The following is a 17,661-nucleotide window of genomic DNA, read 5'->3' as shown; positions in this document are numbered from 1 at the left end:
ATATCTTAAATAAATGTCAGTAAATATAGAAAATTGCAATGGTATGAAGTTATTATTATTATTATTATTATTATTATTATTATTATTATTATTAACCTTTATTTATGAAGCGGTGTAAATTTACACAGCACTGTACATACAATCTTTTTAGTTAGACGGTTCCCTGCCCTCAGGCTTACACTCTAAAAAGACATGACACAGAAGGAGAAGAGAGTGGTGGAGGGAAAGGATAAGAAGTCCAGCAGTTCCTCTCTACCTCCAAGGCCTGGACCAAGGCAGATGGACTGGAGGGAGGGCTTGGGTTCTTAATGGATGGTTAATCATTTTCCAGGGAAAATACATACTCTCAAGTAGGATAATGCATATAAAGTACATAGCAATACAGAAAATGGTTTGATAAACAGACAACAAAAGAACACCAAATAGCAAGCGACAATTATGCAATGCCTGGGAAGGCTATTCTGAACAGGATGATTTTCAACTCAGTTTTGAAGCTGGTTAAAGAAGTGATGGCTCTTGCTTGTGGGGGAAGAAGGTTCCAGTAGTGGGTGGCAGCAAGTGAAAAGGGGCGAATCCGGGATGGGGCAGAGGAAATCCTGGGCTCTCTGATAAATCTTATATAATTTCCCTGCCTCATCATTTTTCAAAATACCTCTAAGCCCTAAAGATCCCACTGTATAAACCTCCCATCACAGGGAAGAAGTCCATGTTTCCTTCCTTTTAGTTGTGGGTTTCTGTACTCTCTATTTTTAATCTATTTTTAATCATGCCTAACATATCAGGAGCTGTGAGGCATGAATTAATCTTGTCGCCATTTGAATTGTGCAGTGTAGTGAGCTACTGCACAGATATGGTTTAGTGGCCGGAGGCAGTCAGAATAGCCAACATGGTAACTGCTCTGAGTACTCTAACACTTCAGACAAACTATACAAGCATTCCTTCAACATGAGCAGAGTTTCTGCAGGTCCCTGTTTGTGAAAGCAGCAGACCTCTTGCAACCCAAACTTGTATGAGCTGAAGTACAATTTTTCTTACTACAAAACTAAGCCCGCTACATTTTTTTTCAAACTATTGACATCTCCAAATACGCTCACAGAAGCAAAATCAGGACATTGTTAATGGCGGTGTTTTACCAGGAATGTTCTCCCCCACTCCAATAAAAAAACAACCAAAGGCAGCTGGAAAATATAAGCTCAGCACACAACTACTATACAACACTGGCTCTCTCCTTTTCAGAAGGCAGGCTGCACCATTGCATCTTATTATTTGAGTCTAGCTCAGTAACCTTCAGTGGGCCTGTTCTGGTTGTGCTGATTGACATCTAAATACACTGTCTCTGCCCTGTAAAAAGGGCAGCAGGACCACATTTTCATGCCATTTACTCTTAATGACACAAAGGCAATTTAATGTACTTGAAGCTGGCACATTTTCTGCAATGTGTTCACTCTCCCTGATTTGAAAAAGTGGTGTTCCTGTTTGCTTAGCTCTGTTGTGCAAGAACCCTCTTTAAACATTTGCTCAAGATCTGCGTGGCTTTTGTCATGTGCCCATTTGCCTTCAGACAAAAGGCATAAAGGACAAGAAGGGCTTTATGTAGTGTGTTAATGCTGCCTACACAGCTCAGATCTTGCTTGTTTTCAAATGGCGACAAGATTAATTCATGCCTCACAGCTCCTGATATGTTAGGCATGATTAAAAATAGATTAAAAATAGAGAGTACAGAAACCCACAACTAAAAGGAAGGAAACATGGACTTCTTCCCTGTGATGGGAGGTTTATACAGTGGGATCTTTAGGGCTTAGAGGTATTTTGAAAAATGATGAGGCAGGGAAATTATATAAGATTTATCAGAGAAAAGTACAAAAATCTCTCTCTGAGTTTGGGTTCATAGGCTCAGGACGGGCAACAACATACCCACTTCCTTCAGTGTACAATTAATCCCACAGGATGTTTGATGATCACTAGTCAACATGAATTTTTTTAAAAAAACCTTCGGAGACTAGGAAAAGGTCACCACAACGCATATGTGAATTTGACAAGCCCAAGAATTCTTATTTTTTATCAAAATTAAAACCAAGTCAAGGATTAATTTTCTTCTTTCATTCTTTCTCCTGCCAGCCAACAGAGAGCTGTGCAATGTTACCTTTTCAGACAAGAACTCCCAGAATCCCCTGACAAATAGTTGCAGAACTCTAAAACTTATTGCTCCAGAACAACTTTTCTAAGTTCTAATGGAGATTTCGCCATGCTCTGAGGCAGTCTATTCCACTCTTGAACAGCTCTTATAATGAAGAGGTTCTTCCTAATGTTTAGGTGGAGTCTCTTTTCTTTAAATCTGAATCCTTTGGTTTTTTATTCTAAGACTTTACTGCATGAGAAAAGAAATGTGGAATCAATCAGGAGAGGAGTAGCTTTCTCTTTGCCACTCCACATGATGTCATAGCACTTCCATTCTCTTCCCAAGGGGAGACAGTCATCAAAGCATGCCTTCTGCTGAACGAGAAAAATCTGTTCAGCAAAAGACACGCTTTGATGATCATCTCCCCTCAGGAAGAGAATGTAAGTGTTACAAGGGCATGAGGAGTGGCACAGAGAGAGTCACTACTCTCCTGATCAATTTCACCTTTCTTTTCTCTTGTGGTAATGTCCTAAGTCTCTGAAGTAGCAGAAAACATTTTCTACATGACATGTACTCAGCTTTTTTAAAAAAACGCTCTTCTTTTCTTGAAGTTAAGTATACACTGCTCTTAAACTCATTCTTCATAAGGCTTGATTACCAAACCTTTGATAATCTTGGCCTGTATCCATATGGCAGAAATAATCCAGTTTCACACAACAAACTACCATTCCCAGAATTCCATAGCATGGAGCCATGGCAGTTAAAGTGGTGTCAAACCAGATTATTTCTGCCGTATGGATGCAGCCTTGGTCACTCAAGATAAATTACATTTATTTACATTTATTTAGGTAATACCTTGCCTGTCTGCAACTACAGGACCCGAGGAAGGTTACACCAATTTAAAACCAAGTGCAGCTAAAATATATTTGATACAAACATTTAAAAACAATTAAACAATTATATTAAAAGAACTAAATGAAAACAGCTTAAAGCAAATTAAAACATAGCAAAAAGGAAACAAGTATAGTACACTACATTAAAAAAAAAACTGTCATAATCAGTTAAGAGCCAAAGGCTTGCCTAAATAAAAGGCCTACCAGGTGGAAAGAGAGTAGACAAAGCCCTTTGTGGGATGAAATCCCACAACTTGGAAACAGCCACAAGGGTTGTATCCACAATGCAGAAATAAAACAGTTTGACATCACTTTAACTGTCATGACTCTATCCTACAGAATGCAGGGATTTGTAGTTTGGTGAGGCCCCAGATATCTCCGAGAAACCAGGCTGAATACCTCAACAAACTACAGATTCTATCATTCTACAGGATGGGGCCAGAACAGTTAAAGTGGTGTCATATTGCTTTATTTCTGCAGTGTGAAAGAGCTGGAAGAAGGTTCTCTCCCATGGTGGGATGGAGAGAAAACCTCCCTCAAAGATCTCAAAAGTCTTACAAAAGCCCTTCCCTGGACATCTTAAAAGCATTTCCCAAGCAGTGGTGGCTACATCAGCTATTGAACATGAGGAACGAAGCAGGAGAAGGTTTTCTATTTCCCTCCCTCTTTCTCTGTTGCCCTAAGTAGCAGTAAGCCAGTTGCAACAATTGACAAACTATGCTGTGAGTTGCTTGTAAGCTCATTTGCTTGTTGTTGCATGCTGAGTCATTTCTGACTTATGGCAACCCTAAGGAGTACCTATGACAGGGTTTTTTTGGCAAGTTTCTTCAGAAGGGGTTCACCACTGCCATTGGCGGTAGGAGAGTGGACCAGCGTTACAGGGGAAGGCGAGATCGATGCGTAATATCTATCACGCCTTCCTGTCCCTCTCCTAACCAAAGAGACCTGAGGGTCGCTCCAACCGTACCACAAACCCTGTCTCTGCTCCTGTGCAATGCCAGGTCTATAAACAACAAATCCCATATAATATACGATCTGCTTGAGGATAACAACTGTGACCTGGCTTGCATTACTGAGACCTGGCTTGGGCCTGAGGGAGAAGCTGTATGGGCTCAGGCCCTACCTGCCGGGTACTCAGTGAAGGACCAGACCAGGTTAGGTGGGCGGGGAGGGGGTGTTGCCTTGGTGCATAAGAACACCTTGTCTCTAACCAGGAACCATGTGCGTCAAACGTCCTATATTGAGTGTATTTACCTGACCCTGAAGGCCAGAGACAGTCTAGGGATTCTGTTGGTCTATCGGCCACCCCGTGTGCTAACAGACTCCCTTAACGAGCTGACACAGTTGGTCTCGGAGCTGATGCTGGAGTCCCCCAGGCTTTTAGTCCTGGGGGACTTCAACATCCCCCTCGCGGCCAACTATGTTCCATCCGGTGCGGCTCGGGAATTCATGGAAACCATGACAGCCATGGGCCTGTCAGAACTGGTCTCAGGGCCTACGCATTCTGCGGGTAATACACTCGATTTGGTCTTTTGTACGGACATGGAAATTCCGTGGGCGGAAATATCGAATATTTCCCCCTTGTCATGGACGGATCATTTCCTGGTGGAGGCAAAAATCAAGGCTTCTACCCAGATCCTCCCCGGGGGTGGCGGACCTATTAAAATGGTCCACCCTCGAAGGCTGATGGAACCCAAAAGGTTCCAAGAAGCCCTAGAGGGGTCTACGGTTGGAACCGACAGCGACTCTGTTGATGTCCTGACTGGTATCTGGGATACCAACCTTTCCAGGGCTATACACAGCATCGCTCCCAAGCGTCCTCTCAGACCTGCTTCCAAAAGGAAGCCCTGGTACATGGAAGACCTCCGGGCAAGGAAGCGGGTTCTGCGACGACTAGAGCATCGCTGGCGGAAACACCAGCACTTATCCGACAAGACTCTCCTAGACCACCTTTTGGAGGACTATGGAGAGGCGATACGTGTAGCTAAGAATTCGTTCTATGGTGCACGTGTCGCGTCCGCGGAGTCGCGTCCGGCAGAGTTGTTCAGGGTAGTGAGGGAGCTAACCCAGCTCCCTCCTGCCCCGAACCAGATCCTTGAACCTTCCAAGGCCTGCTGTGACAGATTTAACAACTTCTTCGCGGATAAAATCTCTCGGATAAGTGAAGGTCTAGATGCCAGTGTTAAAGCAGAGACCAGAGTAGAGGTAACCAGAGCTTCCGTGGACTTGGTTAAACTGGATCACTTTGAGCCTGTAAGTACCGAGGATGTGGACAGGATCCTTAGGAGTGTTAGGAAGACGACCTGCTCCCTCGATCCCTGTCCCTCATGGCTGGCGGCTCAGGGGGGACCGGTGGTAACTTTAATGTTACACCGGATTATCAATACATCTTCCAGGGAAGGGCAATTTCCATCGAAATTAAAATTGGCCACTGTAAGACCTTTACTAAAAAAGCCCTCCCTGGACCCCCTGATGCACAATAATTATCGGCCTGTATCGCTGTTGCCATTTTTGGGTAAGGTGATCGAGAGGGCGGTTGCGATCCAGCTCCAATTGATCCTGGATGATACGGATTATCTAGACCCATTTCAAACCGGCTTTCGGGCGGGTTACGGGGTTGAGACTGCCATGGTCGCCTTGGTCGATGACCTCCGTCTGAGCATCGACAGGGGAAGCGTGTCCCTGTTGGTGCTCTTGGACATCTCAGCGGCTTTCGATACCATAGACCATGGTATCCTTCTGGAGCGCCTGGAGGAGGTGGGGATCGGGGGCACTGTGCTTCAGTGGTTCCGGTCCTACCTCACTGGGAGGTTCCAGATGGTGCAGCTGGGAGACGTGTGCTCCGACAAGAGACCCCTAACATCTGGGGTCCCTCAAGGGGCCATTCTGTCTCCCATGCTTTTCAACATCTACATGAAACCGCTGGGAGAGATCATCTGGAGACATGGGGCGCGGGGTTATCAGTACGCTGATGACACCCAAATAATTTTCTCTATGTCTCCGACTGAGGCAGTGACCGGGGATGGCATCTCTCCTCTCGTGGCCTGTCTGGAGTCGGTAATGGGCTGGATGAGGGAAAACAGGCTCAGCTTGAATCCAGAGAAAACGGAAGTACTCGCGATAGGTTCTCCTGGCCCAGGGATGGCTGTGGTTCCACCTGTCCTGAACCGTGAAGGACTCTGTATGCAGTCTGGGGTGCTCCTTGACTCGTCGCTCCACCTTACATCTCAGGTGGATGCGACGGTCAGGAGCACCTGTTATCAGCTTCGGCTGATACCCCAGCTGCGTCCCTACCTGAGCCGGGGGGGCCTAGAAACAGTAGTACACGCTCTGGTAACCTCTCGGTTGGATTTCTGCAATGCGCTCTACATGGGGCAACCCTTGTACCATACCCGGAAGCTGCAATTAGTGCAGAATATGGCAGCGAGACTGGTCACTAATACACCTAGGACCAGTCATATAACACCGGTCTTAAAGGACCTACATTGGCTGCCTATTCGCTTCCGGGCGCAATACAAGGTGTTGGTTATAACCTATAAAGCCCTAAATGGCTTGGGCCCAGAGTACTTGAAGGACCGCCTCTCTCCGTACAATCCGCCCCGCATGCTCAGATCCAGCAGGCAGCAGCTACTAAAAGTTCCAGAGGCTAGATTGAACAACACCACCAGAAGGGCCTTTTCGACCTCGGCCCCCATCCTCTGGAACGCGCAGCCTACCGAGCTCCGTTCAGCAACCTCCCTGGCCCAATTCAAGAAGGAGCTAAAGACGCTTCTCTTTAGGCAGGCTTATCCCTAAGCCTCTGCCTTGTGAGCCCTTCCCCCCTCTGTTAAGTCCCTGTTAAGTCCCTTTGTTAGTTCCCCTGTTAGCCATTGGTGAGTCATCTGTGATTTGGCACAGACTATTTTTACTGTATTGATGGTTTTAATATGTTGTTTTAATAATTGTATGGATGTCTGCTGTGAACTGCCCTGATGTTTCGAAGGGCGGTATACAAATAAAGTTTATTTATTTATTTATTTATTTATTTATTCTCTAAGGTTGAAAGAGTGTGACTTTCCCAAAGTCACCCAATGAGTTTACACAGCTGAGCTGGGAATCAACCCCTGGTCTCCAGAGTCATAGTCCAACACTCAAACCACTGGCCTCTTTTGTAAGCTCATAGGCCTTGGCAAAACCCAGTGCAGGGCCTTACGTTGGCTAGTGAGGCTGTAGTAGCTCTGAAAATAAATCTTCAGATCAACAGAATTTCTGATCATTTCTCATTCTAGGATGCCAATATATACATTCTGAATGGCTGGCAACACTGCTACTCACCCATTCCCTCAACAGTTAGGAACCTCAGTATATGGCCACTACCTAAGATTAAAATTCTAGTTAGGAAAGCATGTTTTTATCTCCTGGCAAACTAACTTAGCTTTGAGAAACACCTGCTACTTTGTAATTTGTTCAGGAAATGGATGTTGAAGAAGAAAGCACAAACAAAAGACACTCTGTGCATTCTATCACTTACTCAGGTGGGGGTGTCATAAGAATGCAAGCACAGGTGCTGACAAACCAAAAGACTATATTCACATCACTGACTGAAAGACTGCATACCCTCCAACATTTCACAAGCTGGGACATGTGTGACCAAGCAACATCAGAGTGTGGTCAAGATGGCAAAAAGTATCAGTGAGGGAAAACACACAAGCTAGGAGATATTGCAGCACTTTGCTTTTGCCAGAGCCTACTGGGAAGAGCAAGATTCGCCCCCCTTCTCTTTTCAGCTGAGTAACTTGAATGCAAACTAGTTTAGCACTTTGCAGCAAATGAAATATGGTGAGGACAATGGAGAAAGTGGGAGAAGAAGAAACTGGGAGATTTTAAAAGCAGCTGGAAAAGTGGTAGGACAGAGGATTATTCAAGACTATTCTTGCCAAATCTGAACAGTTGGAGGATAGGTGACTGAAGTGAGCACAACCATTCCCACATTGCTCTGTGAGCAAGACCATACTTGCCTAGGTCTTCTGAGTAGCCCCTGTGTATTTCCTTCTTGGAAATGAGAGAAGGACCACCAGCCTCAGATGCCTTAGTGAGAAAGGAGTTATATTTCTACTGTAATGACAAATCCCTGATGCTAGTTACAGTTCCATCCCTGGTAGAGGACTATGTGCCACCGAACCTCTTGGAGGGCCCAAGTAATGCCACCATTGTTTTCCTCATTTCCAGTGGTACATATTTGGCATTTAAGGCATAGAAAAGGGAAGGGACAGGTATCTATTACAAACACTTATACTGAGTCCAACTCAGACTTTAGAAACTTGCCTTTTTGAGAACTCCCAGAATTCTGTATTCAGCAAGGCCAGCAATCTTGCTGGTTGTAGTATTCAGGGATTTGCAATTCAAAAATGGAGTATTTCCAAGTTCTGTTCCAAGCAAGGCTTCATTGTTAATGTGCTCTAAATTGCTGGTGTAACCTCAGGGAAGTGATGCTCAGATTGCAATCTGTAAAATGTCAATACTGAAAAGTTACCTCAAAGTTTGGGGAGGTCAAGCAATTTAAGGCACATGGAAAACGCATGAAATCAGTACAGAAATAAAGAGATGACAAAACCTTTTAAAATGTGGATATGGAAAGTGAAATTTCTAAATTGTATTTGCAGGACTGCTTCATAAAACATGCAGACATGAATCTAAGAGAATACAGCAGTAAATGAACAGAATCAGGCTGTCTTGTTCTTCAGACCCATGAACTTCGGTGGCCATTAGCAGCTATTTTTCAGTCCATCCAAATCTCACCATGATTTGTGCCAAAAAAAAATAGTTAACGCTCAGTCAATAATAGCCATTAAGTTTTCCAAAACACAATAGAATAATAAGCCTTTTGTGTAGAACAACAAGACGCCCATGAGAAGTTGTAGTTTCAAAGGAATACTGTAATTTAGAAGCGCTAGCTTAGTGTTGCCATTTGTTAATGCAGTTTTTGCTTATTTGGAGACAAATTCCACTTATTTACAATTGCATATGATGCCACACACTGCAGCACTCTCTCAGTGCTGGGTTACAGACTCATTCTAGATAACAAATTAACAATTCATTTCTACTTACAAGCTGCTCAAGGGGGTTTACTCCCTGGTAAGTGTGTTGAAGACTGTAGCCTAATGATCTATTCAGCTTTCCAAATAACTTTTAATAGTTCCTTTTCAACAGTATTTTACTAATTGCTATGGCCAATTCTCTTACATGTGCATGTCTTAGTATCTAATAGCTTCACATAATAGTATGAAGTGTGGACTGGGCTCCTTTGAAATTATTGTGCCAGAACAGATGTAAAGGCTCTCAAATCATGGATCATTGTTTTGCTCAATCTTTCATATTATTTTTATGATTACCAGCTTCAGGAGGAGGAGAAAGAAAAGGAGGATGATTGTTTTAATGTAGCATATTGTTTTTATATTGTTTTGTAAAAAGAAGAAAAATACCTGAAAGTAGTAAAATTAAACATGACCAATGTTGAACCTGTCTTGTACTTTAAAAACAATTCCAGGGCCCTGTCTAAGATTTCAGACGTGAAAGCTGCTACTTGAATTGCCAGCATATTTACTAGTTCTCCCATCTGCCGCTTGTGCTTCAATTTTCCTAAGAGGGTATCAAGGACAAACTCAAACCTGCCTCACCTGATACAGCATTTTTTATCTCAAGGTGGACACTTCAAGGAAGTGAGCAGTTCCAAGCATCTTCAACTGTCAAAGTTTTAAACCAATTCACAGGACTGCTTTTAGCATGGCAGAATGTGATTTAATATAATACATTCTGGAGAACTGTAGTAGTATAAGATGAAAATAATATAATTTGACCTCTCTGTGTGTGTATGTGCCTTCAAGTCACCTGTCGACTTATGGTGACTCCATGAATTTTATTGTTTGTTTTTGTTTTTTAGCTAAGGAGGTAATTTTGCCAGCTCCTTCCTCTGAAATATAACCCACAGCACCAAGTATTCATTGGCGGCCTCTCAACCAGGTACAGTGGAAACTTGGTATCCGCTGGGTTTTAGCTCTAGGTTCCCCCATAGATACCAAAATTTACTTGGATAAAAGGAACATCCCAAAAATAGATGAAGAGGAAAGAATACTTTTGAATCAGGAAATAGCAATGGTTGAGATATTAGAGTCAATAAAAAACATGAAGACTGGGAAAACACCAGGCCTGAATGGGCTAACGGCATTATACTACAAAGAATTAAAGGATGAAATAAATACAAAAAGTTTTAAACAATGTATCAATAGGAGACAAACCAAAAGCATGGGATGTAGCTAATACAACACTCATTCATAAAGAAGGGAAAGATCCTAAAAATCCAACAAGCTACAGGCCAATTTCTCTTCTAAATCAAGATTATAAAATCTTTACCAAAATAATAGCTAATAGACTTAAGATGATCTTACGAAAATATATGCATTCAGACCAGAATGACTTTCACCCAAAGAGAACTTTAAGGACAAATATAAGAACAGGAAAACTGGTGAGTAATATTTTATACAGTATCCACAGCAAGGATTATATATGCTACTAATTGAAAATCTGAAGTTATGCCTTCATATACAGATTTGTTAAATAAATGAAGAGACATGATGCAGATGGACATCTTAACAGGCTTTCTAAAAAAAATCATTACTAAAAAATAGAAAGAGAATGAACAATGGCAGAAAGATACTGGAAAATGGTCTGGCCAAACACTTAAACTATAAAGTGTAATTGAATAGGGGAATAATTAGAAATAGTACAAGAGACAAAAGCAACAAAATGGAGTAGATTGGAGGATAATACAATCAATTGATTATGGTTATTCAGATTAATAAGAAGTAAAAGATTAAACTAAGGCATGTTCCAGACACACCAATAGTATGTGCTCGGCACGTACTAGGGTTACAAAAGGGCATCCTTTCCGGGCACCCTAACATTAATACGTGCTGAGCACGTACAAAATGGCGGCACCCTATACACATGGGCACCGCCATTTTGACATGCCAGACGCTTAGCTTCTGCACATCCCCCTGCGCTTGCGACATCATGAGTGCGCCATTTGCACACTTGTGCATCGCAACCGCGACGCAAAAAGAAGCCACTTTTAGCAGCTTCTTTTTCCGCCAGCGGGAAGCCTCCCTGTTTGGAGGCTGAGGCTTCCCAGCTTCAGAAATTGAGGCGGCGGCAGACCACCCTTTTTGGGCGGTCTGTAAACCACCTAAGACAGAAGAGAAGCACAATGTGTTTAGTAGTAATCAATTTTATAGATGATATTTAGTCAAGTGTGAATAGGTGTGTATGTTAGGTACTGAATATGTATTACATTGTGTTGTAAGGTTTTGTGTGGAATATATAATAAAATGTTTAAAAAACAATTCAAGATTCATAGTTATGGTTTAAACTGATCACTGATATAATTCAGTATGGCAGCCACTTATATCCTAAAGACAGTATGGGGGCCACAAATTATTCTTGGTGGCAAAACAGCTTAGAAGATGACTGAATGTTAAGATATGCTTTAGCCTATTTTTCATATTAATCCATCCCAGTAATGTGTATTTGTGTGAACATTTGTGTCTGTGAGAGAACCACCATTATGGAACCACTATAATGTATTATCTGTTGCTTTCCACTTTAATGGCTACATGTTGGGTCAAGATTTTTAAAACTATCATGAAAAAAAAAGTGGATTTGAAAAGGGATAGCAAATTAGGCCTTCTTCTCTGATTTCAACATCCAAGAAAAAAGGCATGGTGACAGAAAAGCAACAAAATGAGAAGGAAACATAACAAGCATTTCTTCTTAGTTCTTAAAAACACCCTAGAAGCTCAGTTATTGTGCAACTGAAACCGGAAACCTTAAAAAAACAAGCAAGAAAAGGCAAACGGTGTCATACTTGTGGTAAGTCTTGCTCAGACCAGAGCAAACAAACACACTAAAGCTGACTAGCAAGAGCTCAAGCAGATCACATGTATGCTAAACACAAGAGAAGTGAAAACAGAGCTGTCATAATTTATTTGCTCCCCCCTAAATAGAACATAATATTGCAAGGCACTTGCTTCAGAAAATGTCAAAGTCTTAATCCAACTTGTGATTTACTCCACAGCAACACCCAGGATCTCCACCTGGATCACTGCAGTTACTTTAATAGGTCAGTTCATACACTGAGTATACTTATCAAGTTGGCTATCACTCCTCTCCAATAAATAAAATGAAATAAAAATCAAGCCATGAAAGATAGCCAGAATATAATAAAATATAACTGTCCACCTCTGAGGTTTTAGTGTAGTTACTTTTTTAACAGTGACTTTGCGACAACAGATATGTTACCTCCAGGTCCCATTTTGAACTTATTCCATTTTGTCCCTCATATGTAGAGAAACTGAAAATTATGATACCATGATAACCACAATCATGCTCTCGCACTTTGAATTTTCACTGTAATCGCAGTCATCTTCAAAACATCTGTGATTAGGTGGAAGTGTATCCACAGCAAAGTCAATGTTTCTTCCAGCAAAACACCACTATTTATTTATTCAACCTTCCAATCTAAAAGGTTCTGGTAAAAACACAATAAATTACACATTTTAAAATATAAATTAAGGCAATTATACTATTAGGCTGGAAATGCCTGGGGTCAGCTTCAGATGCCACCTTTTCTGGGCAGGGACATTTTAGCCACAGTAGTTCACACACTGGTAGCATCCTGATTTGATTACTGCAAAGCACTCTACAAGGTGATGTCCATAAAGACAACTTGAAAATTAACAGCAAGTGGAAAATGCAACAGTTAGACTGCTCACTGGAACATCATATGGAAATCATACAACTCCAGTCTTAAAGGAATTGTGCTGGTATCTGCTGATACACTTCCAGTTTGAATCCATGGTGGCTGGTGATAATATTTGAAGCTGTAAATGGCCTTGGGACCTTGATACTTGAAGGAGTGCTACTCTGTATATACGCCTATCCAACATCTGTGTTCAGCTGGAGGGGACCTCTTCTGTCCCACACGAATGAAAGCAATACATTGTATAAGAACATGGAAGAGGGCCTTCTCTGCTGTGGCACCCTGTTTGTGGAATGCTCTCCATTTAGACCTGACTGGTGCCAATACTGGCTTCGTTTAAATGACAAATTAAGGCATGATTTTTCAATAAAGGTATACTGATTTTATCCTATTTGTTTTTAACACGGTTTTATCTTCTTTAACTTTTGCCTTGGATAATTTTATCCTTTTTTAAAAACTGTAATTTACCTTTTTACAGTTTTACTTTTTAAACTGGTTTTAAACAGATTTTATACCCCACCAAGCTTTCTGGATATACTGGGATATCAATATTTTAAAAACAAACAAACCAACACCAGTTCAGTTTAGGATAAATTTATAAAAACCATTCATACAATCCACAGATGAAAAATACTTATCCTTATTGTGCATGCAAACCTGCAATCCTTGCATATGCACTTCCACATAAAATGGAAGTAGGAATTATTATTTATTCAAAGCATTTCTATCTTGCTCTTAAGCCAAAAAAGGTTCCCTGAGTAACTTACAAATAGGAGCAGCAAGAAAGACTTTGTCCGCAGTTTGCTGTTATGTGCCATCAAGTCAGGCTTTGACTGAATGTCATGCTATGAATGAACGATCTCCAAACTCTCCAGTCAACAACAGCCCTGCTCATGTCTTGCAAACTTAAAGACCTTAGGTTTACAATCTAGAAGTCACAACACACAAAGAAAAAAGGATGGGGAGAGAGAAGGGAATGAGCATGCTCAGGTACTACTTCTTAAAGTTACATTTCTTTCCTGCATCCATTGTTCTTTGTCATACACAGACAGACAGATGTGCGCGCACACACACCTTGGAACAGAAATATACACTGCAATGAGATAGTGATATTTTATTGATTTATTTTACTATGCAGGCTGCAAAATTTGCTCTGGCTATGAGAAAATAAAGAGTCAGATACCAGATACCTCTCTCTCTCTCTCTCTCTCTCTCTCTCTATATATATATATATATATATATATATATATATATATATATCAGGGTAAATAGAAAAGCCACTTGCCTTCTCAAGCTTTTTGTACTATATTTTAATATGGGGTGGCAGGAATCTGCCTTTCGTATTAGAAGGAAACATTTTAATGTAAAGTTTATCTTTTTTTCTGGTCTTGTTTGATAAATGTAAATTATATGTTAACTTAATGTGTATTCAACTACTTACTCTGTATTTCATATTTCTATGTACTAATGCCCCATGGCTATAAACAATGCATTTACAATCCCTGTTACAGTTCTTGCAATAACCAGCTGGACTCGAAATAATTTAGGCAGCCACATAGCCTGCCAGCTGCTAGGTAATAGTACCTGGTACTTGGTCTCTCAGTAGAGACAATAGTACCTTATCTTGTATCACTCCTACTCAAGTAAACATGGTAATAGTTTTGATCAAAAGCTTTAAAAAAAAACACATTGTGTATGTTTGTGAACTCAATTACATTAATATACCTTTTTATTTAAACAGGCCTTCAGCTTTTAATTGGTGCTGCAGGAAGGCTCTTCTAATGAGGTGTGGTTGCTTTTTGCCTTTACCTTGCTTTGAATGTGTTTTTAACTTTTGAATGTCTTAATTGGAGTGTCTATTTATTTTTTAAAAACCTTTTGTATTATATATGGGTTTAGCTATATTTTAACTTCTATTTTGAACCACCTGGGTCCCATATTGGGAGAAAGGCAGAATAATAAACAAACACACAGTACTGCACAACCTCACAGCTGCAGAACTTCAGTAAGACTTGCATAGGTGTTTTTTGCAATCTTGTTATTGGTGCCACAGAAATGAATGGTATGGAGAGCAGAACAGGCAGGACCACACAGAGTTCTGACTATTTTATAAATAATGTCATCTTTGTCTCTAGTACACGTATTTTATACATTAGGTTATGGCATTGTAATTATTATTCTGCCCTGCAGATATTTAACTGTGTAACCATCTTAGCCACTGATGCATTATATTTACAACATTCAATACTACAGTTCTGTATACAAAAAACATTTCTATATCTACCTCACAGATGTTATAAATCAGGGGTGAGCAACTGCGGGGGGGGGGGGGGGGGGGCAGGAATAAGCTTGCCTCCTAAAGCCCATTTCAGGCTGTTCCGTAGGGTTGCCAGAATAAAAGCAGGAGCAAGTTCCTGTCCTTTAGCAGTTGTATAAAAGATGGTATTTCAGGTTTTGATTGTCATTCAACTTACCTGGCAGGGGAGACACCATGATCACGAAGGTTGCTTTCCCAAGGTGAGGCTCATCCATTGCACTCCAGGTGTGCTGACCCCTGCGATTTCTCCAAATGCAAGAAACTCAACTTGCTGAAATTCTGTCTTCTGCACAACCACTAAAGGGACAGGAGGCCTCTCCAGTTTTCACTCTGGAAATTGTACAGAGAGAAGGGGGAACACAACCTCAAATCCTTCCATTTTCATCCAAACTGACAATAATATCACATCACTTCCTGTTGCCATTTTGAGAGGAAAACTGAAATATTTGGGATCAGCATGGGGTTGTGGGGTGCATGTGGAGTTGGAGAGCAGGGGTATTTTTGCATGCTTATATGCATTTGGGAGGGCTTTCTTCAAGGTTTGGGTACAAAAATTGCCCCAAAATCATGCCATTTTCTATGGAGGAGTTGGGGGTCTTTAAGACCTCCAACTCCTGCATGCACCCCATGAGCTTTAACCAGTTCTGTTAGAAACAAGCAAGCAAACAAGCCTATCCCTGTCTGCAGTCAGCTTAGAGTTTGCCATCAAAATGTAGCCCTTCCCTAGACAAGTGCCGTGACTCATTTTAACGAACAGATAAGAACTTCTGAACGGAGCCATTAGGGCCTGTCCCCTAAAGGGAAGTTCAATACATGCATTAAATTACAAAAATGTAAGAAAAGAAAACACATCATTTAGTCTTTTGATATTTTAGTGAAAGTGGGAAGAAAGATATGGAAGACTAGGACTAAGCAATAGCCAGAAATGTTGAGTTGGGCCTGACTACTCATAGCGGCAGACATTGTTATATGGAAACTGTGATGCAATATTTTGTCAGATGCCCTCTGTAGCCTCCACCAGGAAATAAATAATGTACACAGGTGGGACCAGACCAGTGAGATCAATGGCCTTGCCCTGGGAGTTGAAATCTGAGGAATGTTTGGGTGGCTGGTCCTCCCTGCCACCACCAAGGCTGCATTATCAATGGTGCAATTGGAGCAAATGCTCTGGGGCCCTTAATGGATAGGGGCCACAGCCTACAGCCTCCCTCCATGCACTTTTCTTGTATTGTGATGCTGCTAGAGAGAAATACTCCTGTGAAGAGGAGAGCTGTAGCTCTCTCACATACTGCCCTCCCCAAAGGTTGGTGGCAGTTACCACATCTCTGGCCTCATTTCTCATCTCTAGAGCGAGTAAAGATGCAAGTGGATAACTGAGATCACTACCTCTTGGACTCTGAATTCAGTCAAACTTGGGCTCCTCTCTGCTCACCTCTGCCACCAAGTTCAATCTGCTACTGCACACTACTGGCCTACCAGAAGAGGAACTTTTTGAACACTCTCCAGGTCCCTAACAGCTTTAATCCGGCTACTCATCTGGGGAAAAGGCAAAGTGCCCATTGGTGTGCTCTCTCATCCATTGGTGACACTTGGTGGCTTTAACCTGGTCAGCAGCAGTCTTGTGGGAACTACCAGAGAACTGTCTGCAAGCCATTTTAATTTCCCACAATGCCTATAACGATGCTAAGACAGTGACATTAAGATGGTTAGATCAAACTGCCTGGTACTGTCCAGATCACTGCAGACACCAAACCTGATATATGAGTATGACTGTGCATGATTTATGTACACTGGTCTACAATTAGTCTTCCCATGATAAATAATAAATAAATAAAAGTTTTATTTTTATACCGCCCTTCTTCAAATCAGGGCGGTGCACAGCAGAATTATATAATACAATAATCACCAAACAGATACAATATACAAAAACCATATTACAGTAAAAAGCTAAACATTTTAAAAACATTACAGCCTCATGCCAGTCTACAGTGCTGGCGGAGAGAAGGGGGGAGAATAAATAGTCAGGGGGGAATTATTCAGGGGTAAGCCTGCTTGAATAAATGGGTTTTTAACCCCTTCTTAAATTGGGGTAGGGAGGTGGCTGCGCGAAGCTCTGTGGGCAGCGAGTTCCAGAGGCTGGGGGCCGAGATCGTGAAGGCCCTCTTGGAGGTAGAAACTAACCCAGCCTCTGGAACTCTTAGGAGTTGCTGTCCAGATGATCTGAGAGTGCGGGACGGATTGTATGGGGAGAGGCGGTCCATCAGGTACCCTGGGCCCAAGCCATTTAGGGCTTTATAGGTAACGACCAACACCTTGTATTGCGCCCGGAAGTGAATAGGCAGCCAGTGCAGCTCTTTGAGCACTGGTGTTATGTGACTGGCCCTAGATGTATTAGTGACCAGTCGGGCTGCCATATTCTGCACTAATTCCAGCTTCCGGGTATGGTACAAAGGTTGCCCCATGTAGAGCGCATTACAGAAATCCAAGCAAGAGGTTACCAGAGCATGTACAACAGTTTCAAGGTCCCTCTGGCCCAGGT

The 17,661-nt window shown here is 41.9% G+C and overlaps 1 pseudogene; it reads left to right on the top strand.

Moving 5' to 3' along the window:
* The first annotated feature begins 15,271 nt into the window (after positions 1 to 15,271).
* LOC149312110 (U1 spliceosomal RNA) lies at positions 15,272 to 15,414 on the top strand (annotated as a pseudogene).
* The last annotated feature ends 2,247 nt before the right edge of the window (positions 15,415 to 17,661 follow it).

This window comes from Sceloporus occidentalis, unplaced genomic scaffold, assembly GCF_023333645.1.
Source record: "Sceloporus occidentalis isolate IW3139 unplaced genomic scaffold, rSceOcc1.0.p SCAF_5, whole genome shotgun sequence".
Taxonomy (NCBI): domain Eukaryota; kingdom Metazoa; phylum Chordata; class Lepidosauria; order Squamata; family Phrynosomatidae; genus Sceloporus; species Sceloporus occidentalis.
The sequence above is the reverse complement of the archived record's forward strand: the minus strand, read 5'-3'. Positions and strand labels throughout refer to the sequence as shown.